Below are 26,588 nucleotides of genomic sequence, written 5' to 3'. Positions count from 1 at the left end.
CCCCCTCCCCCCGTTGTGTCCCTTCTCTCCCCCCCCCCCTCCCCTCCCCTCCCCCCCCCTCCCCCCGTTGTGTCCCTTCTCTCCCCCCTCCCCCCGTTGTGTCCCTTCCCTCCCCCCTCCCCCCGTTGTGTCCCTTCCCTCCCCCCCCCCCCCGTTGTGTCCCTTCCCTCCCCCCCCCCCCCGTTGTGTCCCTTCCCTCCCCCCCCCCGTTGTGTCCCTTCCCTCCCCCCCCCCCCCCGTTGTGTCCCTTCCCTCCCCCCCCCCCCCCGTTGTGTCCCTTCCCTCCCCCCCCCCCCCGTTGTGTCCCTTCCCTCCCCCCCCCCCCCCGTTGTGTCCCTTCCCCCCCCCCCGTTGTGTCCCTTCCCTCCCCCCCCCCCCCGTTGTGTCCCTTCCCCCCTTCCCTCCCCCCCCCCCCCCGTTGTGTCCCTTCCCTCCCCCCCCCCCCCCCGTTGTGTCCCTTCCCTCCCCCCCCCCCCCCCGTTGTGTCCCTTCCCTCCCCCCCCCCCCCCGTTGTGTCCCTTCCCTCCCCCCCCCCCCCCCGTTGTGTCCCTTCCCTCCCCCCCCCCCCCGTTGTGTCCCTTCCCTCCCCCCCCCCCCGTTGTGTCCCTTCCCTCCCCCCCCCCCGTTGTGTCCCTTCCCTCCCCCCCCCCCCCGTTGTGTCCCTTCCCTCCCCCCCCCCCCGTTGTGTCCCTTCCCTCCCCCCCCCCCCCGTTGTGTCCCTTCCCCCCCCCCCCCGTTGTGTCCCTTCCCCCCCCCCCCCCCCCCGTTGTGTCCCTTCCCTCCCCCCCCCCCCCGTTGTGTCCCTTCCCTCCCCCCCCCCCCCCCCCGTTGTGTCCCTTCCCTTCCCCCCCCTGTTGTGTCCCTTCCCTTCCCCCCCCCCCCGTTGTGTCCCTTCCCTCCCCCCCCCCCCCCCCGTTGTGTCCCTTCCCTCCCCCCCCCCCCGTTGTGTCCCTTCCCTCCCCCCCCCCCCCCCGTTGTGTCCCTTCCCTCCCCCCCCCCCCCCGTGTCCCTTCTCTTCCCCCCCCCCCTTGTGTCCCTTCTCTCCCCCCTCTCCCCCCCGTTGTGTCCCTTCCCTCCCCCCCCCCGTTGTGTCCCTTCCCTCCCCCCCCCCCCGTTGTGTCCCTCCCCCCCCCGTTGTGTCCCTTCCCTCCCCCCCCTCCCCCCCCCGTTGTGTCCCTTCCCTCCCCCCCCCTCCCCCCCCCGTTGTGTCCCTTCCCTCCCCCCCCCGTTGTGTCCCTTCCCTCCCCCCCGTTGTGTCCCTCCCCCTTTTCCCTCCCCCCCCCCCGTTGTGTCCCTTCCCTCCCTCCCCCCCCCGTTGTGTCCCTTCCCTCCCTCCCCCCCCCTTGTGTCCCTTCCCTCCCCCCCCCTTGTGTCCCTTCCCTCCCCCCCCCTTGTGTCCCTTCCCTCCCCCCCCCTTGTGTCCCTTCCCTCCCCCCCCCTTGTGTCCCTTCCCTCCCCCCCCCTTGTGTCCCTTCCCTCCCCCCCCCTTGTGTCCCTTCTCTCTTCCCCCCCCCTTGTGTCCCTTCTCTCTTCCCCCCCCCCCCCCCCCTTGTGTCCCTTCTCTCTTCCCCCCCCCCCCCCTTGTGTCCCTTCTCTCTTCCCCCCCCCCCCTTGTGTCCCTTCTCTCTTTCCCCCCCCCCCCCCCCCCTTGTGTCCCTTCTCTCTTCCCCCCCCTTGTGTCCCTTCTCTCTTCCCCCCCCTTGTGTCCCTTCTCTCTTCCCCCCCCTTGTGTCCCTTCTCTCTTCCCCCCCCCTTGTGTCCCTTCTCTCTTCCCCCCCCTTGTGTCCCTTCTCTCTTCCCCCCCCCCTTGTGTCCCTTCTCTCTTCCCCCCCCTTGTGTCCCTTCTCTCTTCCCCCCCTTGTGTCCCTTCTCTCTTCCCCCCCCTTGTGTCCCTTCTCTCTTCTCCCCCCCCTTGTGTCCCTTCTCTCTTCCCCCCCCTTGTGTCCCTTCTCTCTTCCCCCCCCTTGTGTCCCTTCTCTCTTCCCCCCCCTTGTGTCCCTTCTCTCTTCCCCCCCCTTGTGTCCCTTCTCTCTTCCCCCCCTTGTGTCCCTTCTCTCTTCCCCCCCCTTGTGTCCCTTCTCTCTTCCCCCCCCTTGTGTCCCTTCTCTCTTCCCCCCCCCTTGTGTCCCTTCTCTCTTCCCCCCCCTTGTGTCCCTTCTCTCTTCCCCCCCCTTGTGTCCCTTCTCTCTTCCCCCCCCTTGTGTCCCTTCTCTCTTCCCCCCCCTTGTGTCCCTTCTCTCTTCCCCCCCCTTGTGTCCCTTCTCTCTTCCCCCCCCTTGTGTCCCTTCTCTCTTCCCCCCCTTGTGTCCCTTCTCTCTTCCCCCCCCTTGTGTCCCTTCTCTCTTCCCCCCCCTTGTGTCCCTTCTCTCTTCCCCCCCCTTGTGTCCCTTCTCTCTTCCCCCCCCTTGTGTCCCTTCTCTCTTCCCCCCCCTTGTGTCCCTTCTCTCTTCCCCCCCCTTGTGTCCCTTCTCTCTTCCCCCCCCTTGTGTCCCTTCTCTCTTCCCCCCCCTTGTGTCCCTTCTCTCTTCCCCCCCCCTTGTGTCCCTTCTCTCTTCCCCCCCCTTGTGTCCCTTCTCTCTTCCCCCCCCCTTGTGTCCCTTCTCTCTTCCCCCCCCTTGTGTCCCTTCTCTCTTCCCCCCCCTTGTGTCCCTTCTCTCTTTCCCCCCCCCTTGTGTCCCTTCTCTCTTCCCCCCCCCCCCTTGTGTCCCTTCTCTCTTCCCCCCCCCCTTGTGTCCCTTCTCTCTTCCCCCCCCCCTTGTGTCCCTTCTCTCTTCCCCCCCCCCCCTTGTGTCCCTTCTCTCTTCCCCCCCCCCCTTGTGTCCCTTCTCTCTTCCCCCCCCCTTGTGTCCCTTCTCTTTCCCCCCCCTTGTGTCCCTTCTCTCTTCCCCCCCCCCTTGTGTCCCTTCTCTCTTCTCCTCTTCCCCCCCCATCTGTGTCCCTTCTCTCTTCTCCTCTTCCCCCCCCATCTGTGTCCCTTCTCTCTTCTCCTCTCCCCCCCCCCCCTGTGTCCCTTCTCTCTTCTCCTCTCCCCCCCCCCCCCCTGTGTCCCTTCTCTCTTCTCCTCTCCCCCCCCCCCCCCCGTGTCCCTTCTCTCTTCTCCTCTCCCCCCCCCCCCCTGTGTCCCTTCTCTCTTCTCCTCTCTTCCCCCCCCCCCCCCCCGTGTCCCTTCTCTCTTCTCCCCCCCCCCCCCCCCCCCGGGTTGTGTCCGTCTGGGGGCCCCCCCCCCCCCCCCCCCCCCTTCCCGGTGACCTCCCTCACCTCGCCAGTCTACCCTTCCCTCACGCTCTCCCCGGTTGTCCCATATCTTCCTCTTCACCTTACCGCTCCCCCTCAATTCTGGTAACATCTTTCCAAATCTTTTCTGCACTTCGAGTTTCAATATCCCAATTTCTGCCTGTTTGGGAAACTTCCATCAACTCCTACTTTGTGCCATCTTTCAATCCAGACTGCTGCCTGTCCCCAGACTTTACATGCCATGACCGTTGTCACAAGTCTCTTTCGTGGCACCTTATCAAAAGCCTCCTGAAAGTCCACGTATACCACTTTCACGGCAGTGCCATTGTCAGCTCTTTGTTATTTCTACAAATAACAAGTTGGATAAACATGATTTTTTATTTAGAAATCCATGCATTTTTTTATATTCTGTCTCGATGTTTTGTTAGCTGATATTTTAGCAAATATCTAGTATCTTTCCTACCACTTTATATTAAACTACCTTGGGCTATAATTCCCTTGATTATTTCAATCTCCCATTTTGAAAATAGAAATTACATTTGCTATTCACTAGTGCTATTCCCTTTTCTTTTGAATATTTATGTATAAATGAGTGCTTCTGCTCTGTCCTTCCTGTATCTGTGGATGCAATCCATCTGGACCCAGGGCATTGTCCTTCAGTTTGCTAGTTTGTCTGCTATCTCCTTTGTCTATCCTAATGGTTGTAATATCCTTCTTCACTACTTCTACAGTTGTCATTTGCTGCTTGGTAGCTGCTTCAGTGAAAACTGAGGCAAAGTAGCTATTCAGGAACATCGGAGAGTGTTATCTTACTTATCCCATAGCGGGTCTGTACCTACCTTAATTGTTACTTGTGCATCTATGGAATACTTTTCCTTTTTTAATATTTTGGATACCTTGATTTGAAAAAAATATTAATTGCTACTACAAGTGTGATGTTTCTCTGTTCCAATTCATATTGGATGCTGTCAAATTTAATGTTTTATGATTGATTTTATTGTGAACATGCAAATCATTTCACAGCACCCCATTCTAGAAACTTTGAAACTGGTGAAAAACATAAAAATTTGGTTTCACCAGTAAAAGAATAATGCATTAGCCCACCTCGCCATCCAGTTTTTAAAAAATACTCATGAAATCATCATCTAGGGCTGTACTAATTCTGAAATGGAAATTTTAATATTCAATACCAATGAACTACTTGATGTTTGTATAAATCAAGAGAAATAGTTTCAGTCAACCTTTTCCTCCCTTCTTACCTTTCATTGTGTCCTTCTTCCCCTATGCTGCGCAGTTTACTCCTGTGGTTGGTGTATTTGTGTGCTAAAATCATTGCTGTTTATAGCACGTTCTCAGCTAAAAGTGTTGCGGAAAACTGACTTTCTTGGCTGAGAAACCCATGGAACTTCAAAGAGTAAATGGACTTTTGACCTCTGAGAAAAACTGTCAATATCTGTATATAGTACAGTACGTGCTGAACTAAGGAAAAGCATTGCATTGACACCAGTATCGGTCCTTCCTGGTGCTGATAATGGGAATGGGCATCACTTTCTATCCCAGCAGTTCCTTTCCCAACAAGCAGAAGTTGAAGAGATTCTTTTAAAGCTGGAGAGCCCTATTATCTCAAGTTAAGAACATAACAATTAGGAACAGGAGTAGGCCATCTAGCCCCTTGAGCCTGCTCCGCCATTCAACAAGATCATGGCTGATCTGGCCGTGGACTCAGCTCCACTTACCCATCCGCTCCCCGTAACCCTTAATTCCCTTATTGGTTAAAAATCTATCTATCTGTGACTTGAATACATTCAATGAGCTAGCCTCAACTGCTTCCTTGGGCAGAGAATTCCACAGCTACACAACACTCTGGGAGAAAAAATTCCTTCTCAACTCGGTTTTAAATTGGCTCCCCTGTATTTTGAGGCTGTGCCCACTAGTTCTAGTCTCCCCGACCAGTGGAAACTGCCTCTATCTTGTCTATCCCTTTCATTATTTTAAATGTTTCTATAAGATCACCCCTCATCCTTCGGAACTCCAACGAGTAAAGACCCAGTCTACTCAATCTATCATCATAAGGTAACCCCCTCATCTCCGGAATCAGCCTAGTGAATCGTCTCTATACCCCCTCCAAAGCCAGTATATCCTTCCTTAAGTAAGGTGACCAAAACTGCACGCAGTACTCCAGGTGTGGCCTTACCAATACCCTATACAGTTGCGGCAGGACCTCCATGCTTTTGTACTCCATCCCTCTCGCAAAGAAGGCCAACATTCCATTCTCCTTCCTGATTACCTGCTGCAACTGCAAACTAACTTTTTGGGATTCATGCACAAGGACCCCCAGGTCCCTCTGCACTGCAGCATGTTGTAATTTCTCCCCATTCAAATAATATTCCCTTTTACTGTTTTTTTTTCCAAAGGTGGATGATCTTACACTTTCCGACATTGTATTCCATCTGCCAAACCTTAGCCCATTTGTTTAACCTATCCAAATCTCTTTACAGCCTCTGTGTCCTCTACACAACCCGCTTTCCCACTAATCTTTGTGTCATCTGCAAATTTTGTTACACTACACTCTGTCCCCTCTTCCAGGTCATCTATGTATATTGTAAACCGTGTGGTCCCAGCACCGATCCCTGTGGCACACCACTAACCACCAATTTCCAACCTGAAAAGGACCCATTTATCCCGACTCTCTGCTTTCTGTTCGCCAGCCAATTCTCTATCCATGCTAATACATTTCGTCTGACTCCGCGTACCTCTATTTTCTGCAGTAACCTTTTGTGTGGCACCTTATCGAATGCCTTTTGGAAATCTAAATACACCACATCCATCGGTACACCTCTATCCACCATGCTCGTTATATCCTCAAAGAATTCCAGTAAATTAGTTAAACATGATTTCCCCTTCATGAATCCATGCTGCGTCTGCTTGATTGCACTATTCCTATCTAGATGTCCCGCTATTTCTTCCTTAATAGTTTCAAGCATTTTCCCCACTACAGATGTTAAACTAACCGGCCTATAGTTACCTGCCTTTTGTCTGCCCCCTTTTTTAAACAGAGGCGTTACATTAGCTGCTTTCCAATCCGCTGGTACCTCCCCAGAGTCCAGAGAATTTTGGTAGATTATAACTAATGCATCTGCTGTGACTTCCGCCATCTCTTTTAATACCCTGGGATGCATTTCATCAGGACCAGGGGACTTGTCTACCTTCAGTCCCATTAGCTTGCCCAGCACTACCCCCCCCCTAGTGATAGTGATTGTCTCAAGGTCCTCCCTTCCCACATTCCTGTGACCAGCAATTGTTGGCATGGTTTTTGTGTCTTCCACTGTGAAGACCGAAGCAAAGACTGTTTTATATATCTGTAAAAGCTTTTACTATCTGTTTTTATGTTTTGCGCAAGTTTACCTTTGTAATCTATCTTTCCTTTCTTTATTGCTTTTTTTAGTCATTCTTTGCTGTTGTTTAAAATTTTCCCAATCTTCTAGTTTCCCACTAACCTTGGCCACCTTATACGCATTGGTCTTTAATTTGATACTCTCCTTTATTTCCTTGGTTATCCACGGCTGGTTATCCCTTCTCCTTACCGCCCTTCTTTTTCACTGGAATATATTTTTGTTGCGCACTATGAAAGAGCTCCTTAAAAGTCCTCCACTGTTCCTCAATTGTGCCACTGTTTAGTCTGTGTTTCCAGTCCACTTTAGCCAATTCTGCCCTCATCCCACTGTAGTCCCCTTTGTTTAAGCATAGTACGCTCGTTTCTGACACAACTTCCTCACCCTCAATCTGTATTACAAATTCAATCATACTGTGATCAATCATTCCGAGAGGATCTTTTACTAGGAGATCGTTTATTTTTCCTGTTTCATTACACAGTACCAGATCTAAGAGAGCTTGCTCCCTTGCAGGTTCTGTAACATACTGTTCTAAGAAACAATCCCATATGCATTCTATGAATTCCTCCTCCAGGCTACCCCGTGCGATTTGATTTGACCAATCGATATGTAGGTTAAAATCCCCCATGACTCCTGCCGTTCCTTTTTCACATGCCTCCATTATTCCCTTGATTATTTCCCGCCCCACAGTGAAGTTATTATTTGGGGGCCTATAAACTATGCCCACCAGTGACTTTTTCCCCTTACTATCTCTAATCACCACCCACAATGATTCAACATTTTGTTCATTAGAGCCAATATCGTCTCTCACAACTGCCCTGATATCATTTATTAACAGAGCTACCCCACCTCCTTTCCCTTCTTGTCTATCTTTCCGAATCGTCAGATACCCCTGTATGTTTAATTCCCAGTCTTGGCCACCCTGCAACCATGTTTCTGTAATGGCCACCAAATCATATCCATTTGTAATGATTTGTGCCGTTAGCTCATTTACTTTATTTCGAATGGTACGTGCATTTAGGTAGAGTGCTTTAATCCTAGTTTTTAAACCATGAATTTTAGTTTTGACCCCTCCTGCAGCCCCTTTATATTCAGTGGCCCTTTTTGTTTTTTGCCTTCGGTTTCTCTGCCCTCCACTTTTACTCGTCTCCTTTCTGTCTTGCTTTTGTCTCCTTTTTATTTCCCTCTGTCTCCCTGCATTGGTTCCCATCCCCCTGCCATATTAGTTTAACTCCTCCCCAACAGCACTAGAAAACACTCCCCCTCGGACATTGGTTCCGGTCCTGCCCAGGTGCAGACTGTCCGATTTGTACTGGTCCCACCTTCCCCAAAACCTGTTCCAATGCCCCAGGAATTTGAATCCCTCCCTACTGCACCACTGCTCAAACCATGTATTCATCTGAGCTATCCTGTGATTCCTACTCTGACTAGCATGTGGCACTGGTAGCAATCCCGAGATTACTACTTTTGAGGTCCTACGTTTTAATTTAGCTCCTAGCTCCTTAAATTCGTCTCGTAGGACCTCATCCCTTTTTTTTTACCTATATCGTTGGTACCAATGTGCACCACGACAACTGGCTGTTCACCCTCCCTTTTCAGAATGTCCTGCACCCGCTCCGAGACATCCTTGACCCTTGCACCAGGGAGGCAACATACCATCCTGGAGTCTCGGTTGCGGCCGCAGAAACACCTATCTATTCCCCTTGCAATCGAATCCCCTATCACTATCGCTCTCCCACTCTTTTCCTGCCCTCCTGTGCAGCAGAGTCAGCCACGGTGCCATAAACTTGTACTATGAATTGTTTTTATCTGCCCAACATTTTCTTCTCAAAGATTGAGACCAATGCCTTTTTGCTGCATTCTCCCCATTCTCTGTCTTGGTCCACCATTCCACTAGCCTGAAACTCCATCTTCCTTCAAGCTCATCTTATCCACGAGAACCATCATCTGCTCCCTTGATCCCCTTCTCACTCCACACAGTCCCCCTCCTCTTACTCATGTACATGCTTTCTCTTGCAGCAGCATCAGCTTCCACTCATATGCTGATGATCCCCAACTTGACCCCCTCCACTGCCTTTGCTGTCGGACTGTTTGTCTGATGTTCAGTTTTTGTATGAGTCTCAAGTTCCTCCAGTTCAACACTTCGGCAATGGAAACCATTGTCTTCAGCTTCCATCATAAATTCCCCTCCCTCAGCAATGATTCTGTACCCTCCTTAGGCACTGTTTTTTGATATTTCCCCTAAGGTGCACAATGCACGCCAATCGCGAGGTCCCATGCAAGCTGCTTATCAGCTCTTATCACTGGAAGAGAAACCGTGCAGCAAATTTAAAGGGGCCGTGCACAAAAAATAATGAGGGAACATTGCTTGGTATCCTGTTGAACCATGAACTGAACTTCAAAGCCCATGTTGTTTCCATCACTGCTTACTTCCACATCTGCAGTGTTGCCCACCTCCACCCATACGTCAGACCCTTTGCAGTTGAAATTCCTATTTTATATCTTCACATCCAGACTCATCTACTCCAATGTGCTCCTTGCTGGTCTCAAATCTCCTCCACCTTCCATGAACATCATCTTATCCAAAGCTCTGCTGCATGTATCTGGTTCTGCACTAAGTCCAGTTCACACTTTACCCTAATCTGCATTGGCTCCATTTCCCTCAAGGCTTTAAATGTAAATTTCCCATCTTCATCTTTAAATCATTAATTTCTAAACATATCTCGAGCCAAGTTCTGTTTGGTAGGAAAGAGTCATGGTTATGAACACACATCTTACCTGGGTCAGAAAGTTGAGTTCTGAGTCCCACACCAGGGCTTGACCATAAAATCTTGGCTGATACTCTAGTGTAGCACTGATGAGGTGGTGTAATGCCTAAAGTTGAATCTACTGTTTCAAGCCCATCTGGTTTGCTGGCTGAGATTAAAAATGGCACTATTCGAAGAACCGTGAGTTCTGGTGCCCTTGTGCCATTTCCTTTGCTAATGCATACTGCCGGAGTGGATTAACTGAAATAGATTTAATTTCTGTTGTTGGAATATGCAGTGTACAAAATTACTGTCACACTTTTCATACATCACTGCATTTCAAAGTAAATCACTGTGAAACACATTTAAGACATTTTGACAAGGCAAAGAACAAAAAGGGCCATTGTACAGCAAAATTCTAAAAGGACAGAGGGTGTTAAAAAAACAAGCCTAAAGGCTTTGTGTCTTAATGCAAGGAGTATCCGCAATAAGGTGGATGAATTAACTGTGCAAATAGATGTTAACAAATATGATGTGATTGGGATTACGGAGACGTGGCTCCAGGATGAGCAGGGCTGGGAACTCAACATCCAGGGGTATTCAACATTCAGGAAGGATAGAATAAAAGGAAAAGGAGGTGGGGTAGCATTGCTGGTTAAGGAGGAGATTAAGGCAATAGTTAGGAAGGACATTAGCTTGGATGATGTGGAATCTATATGGGTAGAGCTGCAGAACACCAAAGGGCAAAAAACGTTAGTGGGAGTTGTGTACAGACCTCCAAACAGTAGTAGTGATGTTGGGGAGGGCATCAAACAGGAAATTAGGGGTGCGTGCAATAAAGGTGCAGCAGTTATAATGGGTGACTTTAATATGCACATAGATTGGGCTAACCAAACTGGAAGCAATACGGTGGAGGAGGATTTTCTGGAGTGCATAAGGGATGGTTTTTTAGACCAATATGTCGAGGAACCAACTAGGGGGGAGGCCATCTTAGACTGGGTGTTATGTAATGAGAAAGGATTAATTAGCAATCTCGTTGTGTGAGGCCCCTTGGGGAAGAGTGACCATAATATGGTGGAATTCTGCATTAGGATGGAGAATGAAACAGTTAATTCAGAGACCATGGTCCAGAACTTAAAGAAGGCTAACTTTGAAGGTATGAGGCGTGAATTGGCTGAGATGGATTGGCGAATGATACTTAAGGGGTTGACTGTGGATGGGCAATGGCAGACATTTAGAGACCGCATGGATGAACTACAACAATTGTACATTCCTGTCTGGCATAGAAATAAAAAAGGGAAGGTGGCTCAACCGTGGCTATCAAGGGAAATCAGGGATAGTATTAAAGCCAAGGAAGTGGCATACAAATTGGCCAGAAATAGCAGCGAACCTGGGGACTGGGAGAAATTTAGAACTCAGCAGAGGAGGACAAAGGGTTTGATTAGGGCAGGGAAAATGGAGTATGAGAAGAAGCTTGCAGGGAACATTAAGACGGATTGCAAAAGTTTCTATAGATATGTAAAGAGAAAAAGGTTAGTAAAGACAAATGTAGGTCCCCTGCAGTCAGAATCAGGGGAAGTCATAACGGGGAACAAAGAAATGGCGGACCAATTGAACAAGTACTTTGGTTCGGTATTCACGAAGGAGGACACGAACAACCTTCCGGTTATAAAAGGGGTCGGGGGGTCTAGTAAGGAGGAGGAACTGAGGGAAATCCTTATTAGCCGGGAAATTGTGTTGGGGAAATTGATGGGATTGAAGGCCGATAAATCCCCAGGGCCTGATGGACTGCATCCCAGAGTACTTAAGGAGGTGGCCTTGGAAATAGTGGATGCGTTGACAGTCATTTTCCAACATTCCATTGACTCTGGATCAGTTCCTATGGAGTGGAGGGTAGCCAATGTAACCCCACTTTTTAAAAAAGGAGGGAGAGAGAAAACAGGGAATTATAGACCGGTCAGCTTGACATCGGTAGTGGGTAAAATGATGGAATCAATTATTAAGGATGTCATAGCAGTGCATTTGGAAAGAGGTGACATGATAGGTCCAAGTCAGCATGGATTTGTGAAAGGGAAATCATGCTTGACAAATCTTCTGGAATTTTTTGAGGATGTTTCCAGTAGAGTGGATAAGGGAGAACCAGTTGATGTGGTATATTTGGACTTTCAGAAGGCGTTCGACAAGGTCCCACACAAGAGATTGATGTGCAAAGTTAGAGCACATGGGATTGGGGGTAGTGTACTGACATGGATTGAGAACTGGTTGTCAGACAGGAAGCAAAGAGTAGGAGTAAATGGGTACTTTTCAGAATGGCAGGCAGTGACTAGTGGGGTACCGCAAGGTTCTGTGCTGGGGCCCCAGCTGTTTACACTGTACATTAATGATTTAGATGAGGGGATTAAATGTAGTATCTCCAAATTTGCGGATGACACTAAGTTGGGTGGCAGTGAGCGCTGCGAGGAGGATGCTGTGAGGCTGCAGAGCGACTTGGATAGGTTGGGTGAGTGGGCAAATGCATGGCAGATGAAGTATAATGTGGATAAATGTGAGGTTATCCACTTTGGTGGTAAAAACAGAGAGACAGACTATTATCTGAATGGTGACAGATTAGGAAAAGGGGAGGTGCAAAGAGACCTGGGTGTCATGGTACATCAGTCATTGAAGGTTGGCATGCAGGTGCAGCAGGCGGTTAAGAAAGCAAATGGCATGTTGGCCTTCATAGCAAGGGGATTTGAGTACAGGGGCAGGGAGGTGTTGCTACAGTTGTACAGGGCATTGGTGAGGCCACACCTGGAGTATTGTGTACAGTTTTTGTCTCCTATCCTGAGGAAGGACATTCTTGCTATTGAGGGAGTGCAGCGAAGGTTCACCAGACTGATTCCCGGGATGGCGGGACTGACCTATCAAGAAAGACTGGATCAACTGGGCTTGTATTCACTGGAGTTCAGAAGAATGAGAGGGGACCTCATAGAAACATATAAAATTCTGACAGGGTTAGACAGGTTAGATGCAGGAAGAATGTTCCCAATGTTGGGGAAGTCCAGAACCAGGGGTCACAGTCTAAGGATAAGGGGTAAGCCATTTAGGACCGAGATGCGGAGGAACTTCTTCACCCAGAGAGTGGTGAACCTGTGGAATTCTCTACCACAGAAAGTTGTTGAGGCCAATTCACTAAATATATTCAAAAAGGAGTTAGATGAGGTCCTTACTGCTAGGGAGATCAAGGGGTATGGCGGGAAAGCAGGAATGGGGTACTGAAGTTGAATGTTCAGCCATGAACTCATTGAATGGCGGTGCAGGCTAGAAGGGCCGAATGGCCTACTCCTGCACCTATTTTCTATGTTTCTATGTTTCTATACTAAAGTGCAATAGAAATGTAAACACATACTCTATTGTCTTAATCTGCACATTTAGTTAGTTTCTAGTGATACATGTGGAGGAAACATTTTTAAATGTTTTCATCTTGGAGAACTATAGCTTTAATGTGCTTTTTATAATGTCTTTTTTGGAAATAATTCTGGGACTATGTAACCTTTCAAGAATTTGGTGATCGTTCAGCATTACCTTTTTCTTTGTTTCCAAACCGTTGACATCTCTGGTTTAAATTTTGCATTTTCTTCCAATTGTGGTAAAATAGTCTCTTCACTCCTTCGCCACTCAGTGTTTAGGGGCTTTCTGATGGCTCAGTGAGTTGCTCATTAATACAGACCAGAAAGGTCTCTGGTTTGTTTGTCAATCTGTGCCAAGTTCGCTCATCTGAGCCTGGGGTGCTACAACTTAGCTTAATACTCCTGGGTTAAGGATGGGAAAATCTGTTTTGATTGCTGTCCAACAACCCCTGCTGAAAGTGCTCATATGTGAACGTCAGATGAGAACAAGATCAAGCCAAATTCTGAGAACCCCACCCCCATCCCCATCCCCATCCCCACAGTTAAATACCCTGACAACAGTTTCTGTTGAGGCTTGGAAATTAATCATGGTTACTTGGATACCAGAGGATGACAGCAAGGAATTGGTGCCTTGAGGAGGGGAATAATTAAATATATTTTTTATCAAATGGAGTTATTGTTAAATGTAAAGCCTTCGGGTGTCAAATTTGTAGCCTAGCATAATTGAGTTTGATGTTGTGTGGTGATGTAACTGGCCAACAAGCTCCTTGATTGATTTAAGAAAACTGATCCTGTTACCTTATTAAATTTCTCCTCTCCTGAATTCTTTCTGGTACCACGTACTGGTGCTATTCTTCATTTGTGAGCTCAAACAGTGGGTAGTGGCAGATTATTTGACACTGACCGATATCGTGGTCGAAGTCTTGACTGTCCTCAGCCAATTTCATGCAAGCCGTAAGTTAATCGTTTGTAATGGTTTGATTGCTAAAAGCCTCTAACGCATTTCTTATATGAAGTAGAAAGATTAAACATTTTCTTTGCTTTCAATAAGGGTAAACGTTCACAATGCCCACTGGTATTCAGTGATCAGTTTGAATCCTGGCTGAATTTCCCTTCTAAACCTAGTGATGCTGAGGAAAATTGTAGTGCCTCTACTGCCATCCTGCTTGAGATCAGCACAGGCAAAGGACTTTCCTGATTTACACAACTCTGCCGTAACCCGCTAAGCTATCTGAGGAGACTAATAATCTACACTAGGTGTGAACAAACTTATTTTTCATGGATATTCTACATTTGTTCCATCGCCCTTCTTTGTAAGGATTTGGTGTGATCTTTGCAATGCTCTTGTGGCAGTTTAATGTGTAACCAAAATAGAACTAAAATTTAATGTCTATGATGACCGATAGATGTGCAATCCACATGTATAATTTCAGTGTTTCAAGCCATGTCCTATTTGTTACCACTGTGTAGAAATCCTGATCAAATGCAAAATATTCAGCAGTTACCCTGTTTTTTGTGCCTATATTTGTGTATTTCTTGTCAGTTCAGTGCCAGATTTTACTCCGATAGCAGGATGTTTTGGGAGTCTAATCAGTTGTGTAACGTACATATTTTCTCAATTTTTGTTTAGATTGAATGAATGTTTAAATGGCCTACTCTACAAGTATTTTCAGATTGCCTATATTTATCTACAGTTTATACAATTCTGATCCAAGTATAACATGTGATTAACAAGAACCAAAGGTGACATAAGGAAATCTTTTTTATGTAGTGAGTGGTTATGATCTGGAATGCACTGCCTGAAAGGGTGGCGCAGACAGACTCAATCACTGCTTTCAAAAGGGAGTTGGACAGATACTTGAAAGATTTTTTTGCAGGACTATGGGTAAAGGGCGGGGCAGTGGGACTAGCTGAGGTGCTCGTGCAGAGAGCTGGCACGGGCCGAATGGCCACCTTCCATGCTGTAACTATTCTATATCATTCCTTGAGTCTAGGTTCAGCTGTGTTGGGAAAGAGCCGACAGTCTTGGGTTTCGATGACCCTTGCAGATATATTCCTGTATGAATCTATTCAGTTATCAACAGATCTAGTCAAAAGGGTAAACTGACCTAAAAACAATGTAATTATGTGGATCGTAAAATAACTTTTTTTTTTAAATTACAAGTACAGAAAATATCACCAATATTGCTCCAGTGCTACTTCAAACTAGCTTTATTTTTTAAAGCAAACTTTTTTAAAACCCTTTTTTATAGCCTCCTTGAATGAATTGCAGATCAGGTTGGGTTGTCTGGTTGGGGAGTGTGGACCCAGGTTCCCGTTATGTTATACTGGTACAGTACATAAAATGCTCTGTCCCACTAAGATACCAGCATCAACATTTTTAATTGTATTGGCAGACGTCATGCTGCATAAATTTCACTCTAATTTATGCAAGTAATAGCATGTGATGTAGTGCGCAAATAATAGTGCCAACTGTTCTCGGCTGTGATAGCTGGCATATTTAACATAGCTTCTGTGCTCTGAGGGATTTACTTAAAGGTCATGTATAGATTCTGTAATTGGTGGTATCACGTGGTGAACACATGGAGAGTAAAATAAGATAATAAAATGGATGAGATATGCCTTAAGCTGCAACTTGAATGAAAATTATGTTCCAGCACACCTAAAAGTTTAGCATCTGCTCAGATCTGCATCCTGCACACTTTCTTTTAAGTACAAAATCAGTTAAGAATGTGCAAGGAATATATGTTTATAATACTTGTGTATGGTGTGCACATCTTGAATGCATACTTTCAGTGTTGAGCTTTTTTATTAATGCTTTAAATGTCAAAATTTTGACGTCCCATTCTGTTTTACTTAAAGTAAAGCAGTAGCAAATCAGAGGGATTAGGAGCAAAGTGAAGCCAAGTAAACAGCTTGTATTCTCAAGTTTAGAAGGTTGAGGGGTGATCTAATCAAGAAATTAAATGCATTTGATTGGGTAGATGGTATGACAATTCAGAAGATGGCATAATCTTAAAATGAATGCTCAGCCTTTTTTGATAAAGCAGAAAAACACTTTTTACCCAAACAGTAGAGGATATCTGGAACTCTCTTTCCCCTGTCTTTCACCTCCCCCACCCCCCGGAAATAATGTTATGGATGCCGCGTCGATTGAAATTTTCTAGATTAAGAATTAGGAGCAGGCCATACAGCCCCTTGAGCCTGCTCCACCATTCAATAAGATCATGACTGATCTTTGACCTTAATTCCAGTTTTCCACACGATCCACATAGCTCTTGATTTCTCTTAGTCCAAATATCTATGGGCTCAAGTTTCGGCTCGAGTTACTTCTATTTTTTTTGGAGCAACTAGTTTAGTATGGAGTATCTTAGAAATTGCAATTCTCGGCATTTAGTTTGCTCCAGTTTTAGTTAGAATAGTTTCATTTTAGAACAGTTTTTCTTTCAAAAGGGGGTGTTACTAGCCACTTACGCCTGTTTTGCAAGTTTAGGCAGCGAAAACTTATACTAGATGCTTATTAACTTAGGTGTTTATTAATTTGGTGCTTCCAGATTGCAAGATTCCACTTTTAGAATTCCAACCAGTCCGGAATAAAAGCAAGGTGTTTCTCCCCCAGTCTATGCACGCTCCCCGCGGATGCGGTCTTAGAAGTGTCATCTCCTTACTTTGCCAAAATCTGTGGTTGTCAGAGAATGTTCAAAGACGTGGATCCCAAGTCCAGTTCAGTGTCGTCAATATCGGGCAGGTCCCACATCTGAGCTTTTCAGTCAAGAGTTCATATCAGCCACTTAGCTGGAGTGCTTTCTCACAGCCAGATCATAGTCTTGTTAAATGGGGCAAGCTGCGACTGTCAACAGGAGTTGTGTGCGAGTTTTCTACCCTGTTACTGATCATCTCAGCGATAATCGGTGTGGGTGTTTCCAGGAAGCCCGAGTCCCGATAACTATTTAAGCACATCTTCAATGCCTGGGGAGCCCATTTGGCCAGGGCTAGGGGCGGCGTGCTTTGGGCCCCTCCCATGCAGCGTCGCCCAGATTCGGGCTGCGAGAAGCTACTGCACATGCGCGCACACTCTAGCCCGCAATTGCAGAGGTCCCGACACTGTTTTCAGCGCCAGGACCTGGCTCCGCCCCCCCCCCCCCCCCCCCAACCCTTGTGCTGGGCTACGCCAAGGCTGAAGTCATCCTGAGGAGCTCGGAGAATTAGAAGGTAACTTTTCTGCACCCTTTTTATTCTAGAATGTCGGCGCACCTCATGGAGGTGCACCGTTTTTATAGGGGGTGGAAACTTGGGCCCTTTATCTCGGCCTTGAATATACTCAATGATTCAGCATCCACAGCCCTTTTGGGGTAGAGGTTCACAACCCTCTGAGTGAAGAAATTCCTCCTCTTCTCGGTCTTAAATGGCTGACTCCTTATCCTGAGACTATGCCCCCAATTCTAGACTCTCCAGCCAGGGGAAACAATCGCTCCGTATCTACTCTGTCAATCCCCCTCAGAATCTTGTTTCAATGAGATAACCTCTCATTCTTCTATACCCCAGAGAGTATAGGCCCAATCTACTCCATTTCTTATCCCAGCGATCAATCTAGTGAATCTTTGTTGCTCTGCCTCTAAGGCAAGTATGTCCTTCCTCAGATAAGGAGACCAATACAGTGCACAGTACTCCAGGTGTGGTGGTTTCAAAATCCTGTACAATTGTAGTAAAACTTCCTTACTTTTGTAAATCCAACCCCTTTGCAATAAAGGCTAACGTGACATTTGCCTTCCTAATTGCTTGCTGTATCTGCATGTTAACTGTTTCCTATATGAGGACACCTAAATCTCAAGACCAACATTTAATAGTTTCTCACCATTTAAAACATATTCTGTGTCTCTCTTCTTCCTACCAAAATGAATAACTTCACATTTCCCCACATTATACTCCATCTGCTACCTTAACCTATCTGTATCCTTTTGCAGACTTTTTGTGTCCTCCTCAGCTTACTTTCCCACCCACCTAGCTTTGTATTGTCAGCAAACTTGGTTACATTGCACTCAGTCCCTTCATCTAACTCATTGATAGATTTTTGTTACGGTTATTTATTGATTATGGATGGAAATGAGTTGAGGTGAATGTAATGCAGATAAGCTATTATCTAATTGAATGGCACAACAGGCTCGAGGGATTGAATGGCCTACTCGTATTCCTATGTTCCTATTTTTGCAACAATACAACATACATTGTATTGTGTGTGGAGGTTCTTAATAATTACTTTGTGTCTGTTTTCACAAAGGAGAGGGGCGATGCAGATACTGCTATCGGGGTGGAGGAGTGTGAAATATTAGATGAAATAAACATAGTGAGAGAGGAGGTATTAAGGGGTTTAGCAGCTTTGAAAGTGGCTAAGTCCCTAGGCCTAGATGAAATTTATCCCAAGCTGTTGAGCAAAGCAAAAGAGGAAGTAGCAGAGGCTGGAGAAGGTACAGAGGAAATTTATGAGAATGTTGCTGGGAGTGGAGAATCTTAGGATAGATTGGATAGGCTGGGTTTGTTTTCCTTGGAACAGAGGAGGCTCATTGAGGTGTATAAAATTATGAGGGGCCTAGATATAGTGGATAGAAAGGGCCTATTTCTCTTAGCAGAGGGGTCAACAACCAAGGGGCATAAATTTAAAGTAATTGTCAGAATGTTTTGAGGGGAAATGTCTTCACTCAGAGGGTGGTGGAGGCAGAAACCCTCATTACATTTTAAAAAGTACTTGGATGTGCACTTAGTGCTGTAACCTGTAGGGCTATGGACCCAGAGCTGGAAAGTGGGATTAGGCTGGAAAGCCTCTTGTTGACCAGCATGGACCAAAATGGCCTCCTTCCGTGCTGTGAATTTCTATGACTCCTGATTTCTAGAATTTTCCCCCCTCCTTTTTCTCTCTTTCCCTTTCTGCCCCAAAAGTAACTAGCCTTTGGAGTGGGGCCTTTTTCTCTGCCAAGATGGTTTACTGGCTTCAGCTAACTTAAACAGAAAGATAAAGTATAAGTTGACTTGGTAACCAGTTGCACTTAACTCTTGAGCGGCATGAAAATAAATGCGTACTGATACTATAAAGCAGCTTTCATCTCTTCAGAGATGCTTAGCTGTTACTGTGAAAATTATTTCAGCAGGGCTTTGTGAATTAATTTTGAACGTTGGAGGCATGAATATTGAGCTTTGATTTTTTTTTGAGTTGTGTTAAGTGCAATGTGTACACTTGTTTTTTTTAACCAGTACTCGGGTGCTTTTTGTGGTCATTTGCACCTTTTGAGTGGATCAGTCACTTAAATTTGAATCTAGTATGTCTAATTTAGTAGAAAGCAAATGGGAAAGGAATCTTGCATGGTAATGCTTTTTTGGACTGTGATGCTGAATATTATTAAAGCTGGAAATTAATTCACGGAATTTTTAATTTAATTTTCTATGGTATTGCTCAGGGACAAAGGAAAGTGGAAATTCAGATCAGGTAGAAGAAGCTAGGTATTTCAGAATATAAAAATTATAAAAGGCAGAATGATTAAAAAGAAACACAAATTTTAAAAACTGCTTTGTGCTGTACTTAGCAGTATTAAAGTCAAGATTTTTAAAATAAAATTTTTTTCATGTGCTTGTGCTTGCTTTATATTAGCTGTTTTACACTACTAAGCATAACTTGGCTTGGTGTGTGTTTAGAAATTAATGGTGTAAAGCGTGTGCCATGGAAGGCCACACATCTCATTCGAGGCAACAAAAAAAATGTCCAAACCCAGCTGTGTTCTTTTGCTGGTTCAAGTAGCTATGCATTCTAAGTGGGAGCTAATGAGCAATTTTCAGTTTCCCTCCAATGTCCAGTTTGCTGCTGTTATCGTGGTGTCATTAATATCTATATGTATCCTTTGAACAGTGAATAATTTTCTTATAGTTTCCTGAATTGGTTTAATTAAATTCTTCAATAGTTCCCCCTGCATTGGCCCTCGCTGTTTCCAGAATCCAAAGGCTGACATGTACCTCCACATCAGTTACAAATTATAAATTAATGGAACTGTCATATGGGCTGGAAGCAGGACCCTGCAATGGTGGCACTTGAGATCCTCCAGGTGTTTACATTTTTACTAAAGGTGCAGCTGTGCCCACTTCGGTATGTCTGATCTCCTTAGCGCGCTCACTCCATTTACAGCGTTCCCTTCTTTCATAACAGGGAATCAAAAACTGGACAGCTTTAATTGCAAGAATCAAAGTGAGATAGCCTTGCCCCATTGCACTCAATTGCCTAGACAGGAAATCTATAATGTGCTAATAAAAACAGAATGTTACAAATACAAGATCTGCCAGCATTTGAAAAGATGGGTTAATGTTATGACCCTTCTTGGTTGGAAGATAAACAGTTCCTTTTATCGGACCGAACAAAATGATAAGGGGGATGGGACAAAGAACAGGTAAAAGTTGAGTCTGGTAACTTGACGTTCACATTGCCAGTTTTTGACTTTTACCTGTTGCTCTTTCCTGACTGTTGCTACAATCCTTTGTCTTTTTTCCAACCATCTGAAGCCTCTCCAAAACACACCTTGCCAACCTGCCCATAACTTATCTCTTGTGCCTATTTGGTGTCCAAGTCTCCTTTTTTCTCATTCATGTGCCTGTGAAGTACCTTAGGATGTTTCATGACATTAAAAACACCATGTAGTTTCATGTTGACGGTGTTAGGAGAACGCCACCTAATGTCAGTCAAAACTGGGACTTAAATGCTTCCTTCTTGCCCCCGAGTCTTCAAAAAAACATTGCAAAGCCATGCTGTGCTGCTGAATTAGTTCTTTAGATTGTAAAATAGCAATCCTGTAATTAACACGCTTCATGAATAAATAGGTTTATTTCATGTGAATGTTCCCATACAGAGGATAAGATTTCCATGGTTATATTGGATAATCATCTTCCCATCCCACATGGTTTGGCCATCTGAACAAAGCTGTGTGAACAGTAGGAAGAGTTGAGAATGTCCCTGTTCATCCATTCTAGTTCTAATCACATACCTTTACAGTGTAGTTTAGAATGCACATATAATTAGAATGTCAGTCATTTCTTGTGGTGAATTCTGTGGATTTGTTTACTTGCAGTCAACTGAACAGCTGATCTTTTGGATAGTAAAGGTACTTTAGGAATGAAAATGTGGAAACGGTGGTACTTTGTCATTAGCCATGTACAATCGGACATAAGTTAACATTGCGTTGCTTGCACTTGTATGGTTGCCCGATATCGTAACTGAAATGTGTGCTTGTTCCTCAGCATAGTCTAGAATCTTGTAGCTGTCTCTGTTGTCCTGATAATGTCAATCTGTTGAAAACCTCAAGGTTTCATACAGAAAAGATTACTTGCGCAACCAAAATTTTAGAAAATGGGGCTTCTACAAACATCTATCTTAGTTATCTGCGAAATTGGATGGAAATTCAGTTTTTAGGATATGTTAATGACATAGATCAGGGGTGGGTAATTATTTGGCCTGGAGGGCTACTTGGTGTCTGTTGATGGATATATGAACATGCAGCTGGCGAATACAGAAGAATACAGAAGGTGAGCTGTTGAGGTCCGCCCACTAATGTTACCCCTAAGGCTCGTGGCTGCACGGTTGCACAACAATTGTGCGGTCCCGCGCAGGCCACTCCCCAGCTCCTGCCGCTGGAAGAGATACTGTGCATGCACGGCTGCATAGTGGCCAGCCGCGCAGCAAATTTAAAGGGATCAAGCCGACACAAAATTCGAGGGAACATTGCATAAACATAAATTCAGATAGTAGTCAGAAGCTATCTTATATACACATGTATTCAATACTGCTTAGAAATGAATCAAAGATAAAAGTTGAACATTTTATGGTATCTTGTCTCTGTAAATCAGTGCTGTGAAATAGAACTGTAACCTCTTTAGAGCCTGTGTCAGCATTAATTCTCCACCTCAGTTATCCTTGCGTCCTTCTGCAAAGATTACTAATGCCGTCTCAATTGGTGCCAGAAGAAAACTCCCCTGCCGTCGTGCTCTGGATACTGGGAGAGGAACGATGCAGTGCCAGTCACTTTCTCCGGTAAGAGTTGTGAAGATGATCAACCTTGACTCCGCTCTAAATTGGATAGGGCATATTCGAGTATGCAGTGCATTCTGGGCATGGATGTCTGCCATTGGGGCCCAGAATCACGGAACGGATTCTTTTAAGGTCAGGCCAGGGAGAGTCGCTTTTACGAATTATTAATTTGAATGAAGTATTACTATGGTATTTCCTTGGCTGCAGTTCGGGTCTGTCTCTGGTCCATGAGAAGTGAAAGTGGATATACGAATGTGCAGTTCCAGCTGTGGTTTACGTTCTAATTCTGTCCCATCCAGCGGGCCGGATAGAATGGCTTGGCAGGCTGGATATTGCCCGCGGGCCATATTTTGCCCATCACTGACACAGACTGACCAGGGCAATTACTGATGAAATGAATCCCTATGTGGCTCAAGATAAATCTAAGAGGCAAGTGAGTTTGGGGTAAATGTGTGATAACATAGTTGGGACCTGTCCAAATTCCTCTGAGGGGCATGAGTTCGCCGATAGGTTAGTTCATAATGTGCTCCTTGACCAAAAGTTTTTGTAATAACTATTTAAAAACACTTGAGGGAGCTACACTTCAGTCAACACGCAAACTGAAGCCGTGTTTGAAGTATTTGGCAACAACCCTCAAACTACAAGGGTAGGCAAAATGTAGGACATAAAATTGTTTTATCAAGGTTAAACTAATTGTTTGAGTGTAGAAGTGGTTTGAAAATTTCAGTTTATGACAGAAGATACTCACTATACTTGTATAGTTTTTTTTAAGTCTTCTCTATCCAATTTTTACTTCCCCAGCTCTCCAACTTAGGTGGTGAAAGCCTTTGTAAATCAGCCACTAGACACTGCTCTGTATAAGGTTTTGTTCCATCTCCAGTCTCAGTCAAAGATTAATGTTGAACATTTATGGGCTGGTACAAGTATGTATTTTTATTTTTGAGCCAAACAGTGGTAACAGGTAAACCAACAAGGGAAATGTTAAGGCACATCACTTTAGTGTACTTAATGGTTAACCAGTTTTTGAAAAAACACCAGCATTTCACTAAATAAAATCCAGGTCAAGATGTTTTTGCCAAATGCTTTTGGCTTTTGAAAAGTTACATGCTGTAGGCAAAGGTCGTTATCTGTAATAGCTGACCTATCGGAAGATATCTTGAAAGGAAAGCAGCAGTTGTCTCAAAAAAAACACATGGCATGAAAGGCTTTTTTCCAAACCTGACCAAGCAAATATCTTTCTAAACAGTGATGGGGCTTCAGTTCTCCTCCCCATATATGACAGAGGCGTAGAACAAATATTTTGTATCGGTCTTCACGGTAGAAGATACTAAAAACATCCCAGTAGTGGATAATCGGGGCTGTAGGGAGGGGGTATTGGTTAACTAATAGAAAAGAGAGTGTCGGGATAAATGGGTCATATTCCGTTTGGCAAACAGTGACGAGTGGGGGGGCCACAGGGATTGGTGCTGGGTCCTCAACTATTTATAATCTATTACGAAGGGACTGTGTGTAATGTAGCCAAGTTTGCTGATGATACAAAGCAAATTGTGAGGCGGACACAAAATCTGCAAAGGGATATAGACAGGCTAAGTGAGTGGGCAAAAATTTGTCAGATGGAGTATAATGTGGGAAAATGTGAGGTTATCCACTTTGGCAGAAAAAATAGAAAAGCAGATAATTTAAATGGAGAAAAATTTCAAGTGCTGCAGTGCAGAGAGACCTGGGGGTACTTGTGCATGAAACACACAAGGATAGTATGCAGATACAGCAAGTAATCAGGAAGGCAAATGGAATGTTGACCTTTTTATTGCAAGGGGATAGAGTATAAAAGCAGAGAAATCCTGCTACAACTGTACAGGATATTGGTGAGGCCACACCTGGATTACTGCGTACAGTTTTGGTCTCCGTATTTAAGGAAGGATATACTTGCATTGGAGGCTGTTCAGAGAAGGTTCACTAGGCTGATTCCGGAGATGAGGGGATTGACTTTTATGAAGATAGGTTGGGCCTATACACATTGGAATTCAGAAAAATGAAAGGTGATCTTATCGAAACATAGAAGATAATGAGGGGCTTGACCAGGTGGATGCAGAGAGGATATTTCCACTCATGGGGGAAACTAAAACAAGGGGACATCCACTTAAAACTGAGATGAGGAGGAATTTCTTCTGAGGGTTATAAATCTATGGAATTGTCTGCCTCAGGGAGCTGTGGAGGCTGGGTCATTTAATATATTTAAGGCAGAGATAGACAGATTTTTGAGCAATAAGGGAATAAATGGTTAGGGGAGCGGGGAGGGAAGTTGAGCTGAATCCATGATCTGATCAGCCATGATCACATTAAATGGCGGAGCAGGCTCGAGGGGCCAGGTGGCTTACTTCTCCTATTTATTATGTTCTTATGATAGAAATAATTATAAGACTGTTTATATTGGTATTTTAAGTTTGATTTCAAGAGCCTAGCTGGCTCTTGGCATTCATACTGCTAAATCTTGTTTCCATAGACTGACTGCAGACATGTAGACCTAGCAAAATTGAACAGTTTAAATACTGAGAGCCAACTCTGGGTTTCTGAAATCCGATGTAAATATGCTCAATATAAAAGTGATTAATAATTACCAGCCTGTTGAGAAAAAACAGAACATCTTCAAAGCAGCTGACCTCCACATCAAAGTAAGTGAAGTTATATCTGCGCAGCAGATCTAGGCTGTTTAGTTAATTCAAATCAACTGTTTAGCTGCTTCCATCCTCCATAAGCTTCAACTCATTCAGTGCTCTGATACTGTCCCTATCCTGTTCAAAACTGCCGTCAAACACCCCCACCTCAAAACTCGCCCTTGCTTCCATTTGCAACTTTGTTTTCCTCAATAGTAGAATGTAGTGTTCCCTCCCAAATTCTTGCCCATCGTTCCCACAACTCCATATTTGAATCTCTCCAATCTGGTTTCTGCCCAGCCACAGCACTGAAATGGCCCTAAATCAAATCACAAATTGCATCCTCTGTGGCTGACTATGCTGCACTATTCCCTCTTGTCATCTCTGCAGCCTTTGACATAGTTGACCAAACCATCCTTCTCCAACCATTGTCCAGTTGAATGGGATTCCCTTGCTTGGGTCCTCTCTTGCCTATTCAGCTAGCCAGAGAATCTTCATTTAGATAAGGAAAGACTGGAGGAGGCTCGAATGGAGCATAAACGCCGGCATGGGACTAGTTGGGCTGAAAGGCCTGTTTCTGTGCCATATATCCTATCAATGGGTTCTCTGCTTGCCACCACTCTGTTGGTCTGGAGTCTTCCAAGGATCTATCCTTGGCCTCTTCTTCTTCTTTGTTTACTTGCTGCCCCTCAATGACAAAATCTGAAGACATAAAGAAAGACTTGGATTTATATAGTGCTTTTCACCGGAGGTCTCAAAGAGCTAGACTTTCAGCTTCATTTTCGGCGGTTTTCTCGACAGTACAGCTGTCTTTTGGTGGAAAACCGCCTGGCGAAAGTTTCCTCTTTTTAAGAGTTCTGCCCACATTTTGAAAATACCGTTGGGAAGCAAACCGCCCACGTGCATCTGCCAGGATCTAAGTTTTGCCTCAACGGGGGCCCATATGCAACGCTGAGGAAACCGGCATGAACAGCTGCCGGAAACAGGGCGGTAGGTGAGTAACACTGCAAAGAAGGTAAGTTAAAGGTTTTTTATAATTACTTTTAAAATTCTATAACGGTGATTATGTTGTGTCTTGAGAATGTTTTAGAACTTTTTATTTTTAATTGAGAAAATATTTTGAGTGTTCCTCCCTCCCTAGGCCTAACCGCAGCATCGGACCAAATTTTAAGTACTTATCGTCCATTCTGGTAAGAACCGCCTGTTTTACCTAGTTTTGTCTTTAACCGCCGAGAATCTTGGTGCAAGATCCATTTTCTCACCGGGTGGTATTTCTTACCTTGATTATGACAATTCTCGCCAGTGTTACTGCAGAACCTTAACGGTGTTTCTGGGCGGCAATCGGGCAGTGAGGAGCTTCAGGGAAAGTCGAGCCCAAAGTGCTTTACAACCAATGAAGTACTTTTGGTGTATAGTCACTGTTGTAATGTAATGTAGCCTGGCCTCAACTCATCTGCTGCTGAAATGGTCAAGACTTCAGATCCCACATGTATGCTGACGCCCTGCTCTACCCCTCTTCCACCTCCCGATCGCTCCATTGCCTCTGTTGTCAGCCTGCTTGTCGGATTTCCAGTCCTCACTGAATCGTAATTTCCTCCAGTTAAGCATGAAGCATCAAAGCCATCGTCATCGACCGTTGCTCAAACACTCTTCCTGCGCCACCAGTTTCATCCCCCTGTCCGCCCACAAGTTGGGTTGAACCAGACTGTTCAAAGCCTGTGTTCTATTTAAGCCAGAGTTGAGTTTCTGACCTTAAAAGACTTGTATTTATATAGCATATTTCACGACCACCGGGCATCCCAAACGCTTTACAACCAATGAAGCACTTTTGAAGTATAGTCACTGTTGTAATGTAGGAAACGCGGCAGCCAATTTGCACACAGCAAGCTCTCACAAACAGCAATATGATAATGACATGATCTATTTTTGTTATCTTGATTGAGGGATAAATGTTGGCCAGGACATCGGGGGAACTTCCCTGCTCCTCTTTGAAATAGTTCATAAGAACATAGAACATAAGAATTAGGAACAGGAATAGGCCATCTAGCCCCTCGAGCCTGCTCCACCATTCAACAAGATCATGGCTGATCTAGCCGTGGACTCAGCTCCACTTA

At 45.4% G+C, this 26,588-nt stretch overlaps 1 protein-coding gene across 2 annotated transcripts in view; it reads left to right on the top strand.

Annotated features, from left to right (window-relative positions):
* The window catches only part of sesn1 (sestrin 1), a 188,335-nt gene that overhangs the window by 1,605 nt on the left and 160,142 nt on the right, over positions 1-26,588 (top strand). The gene's annotated exons all lie outside the window — the stretch shown is intronic.

Source organism: Pristiophorus japonicus, chromosome 7 (assembly GCF_044704955.1).
Source record: "Pristiophorus japonicus isolate sPriJap1 chromosome 7, sPriJap1.hap1, whole genome shotgun sequence".
NCBI classification, from domain to species: domain Eukaryota; kingdom Metazoa; phylum Chordata; class Chondrichthyes; family Pristiophoridae; genus Pristiophorus; species Pristiophorus japonicus.
Note: the sequence above shows the minus strand (reverse complement) of the source record. Positions and strands in the feature narration are given on the sequence as shown.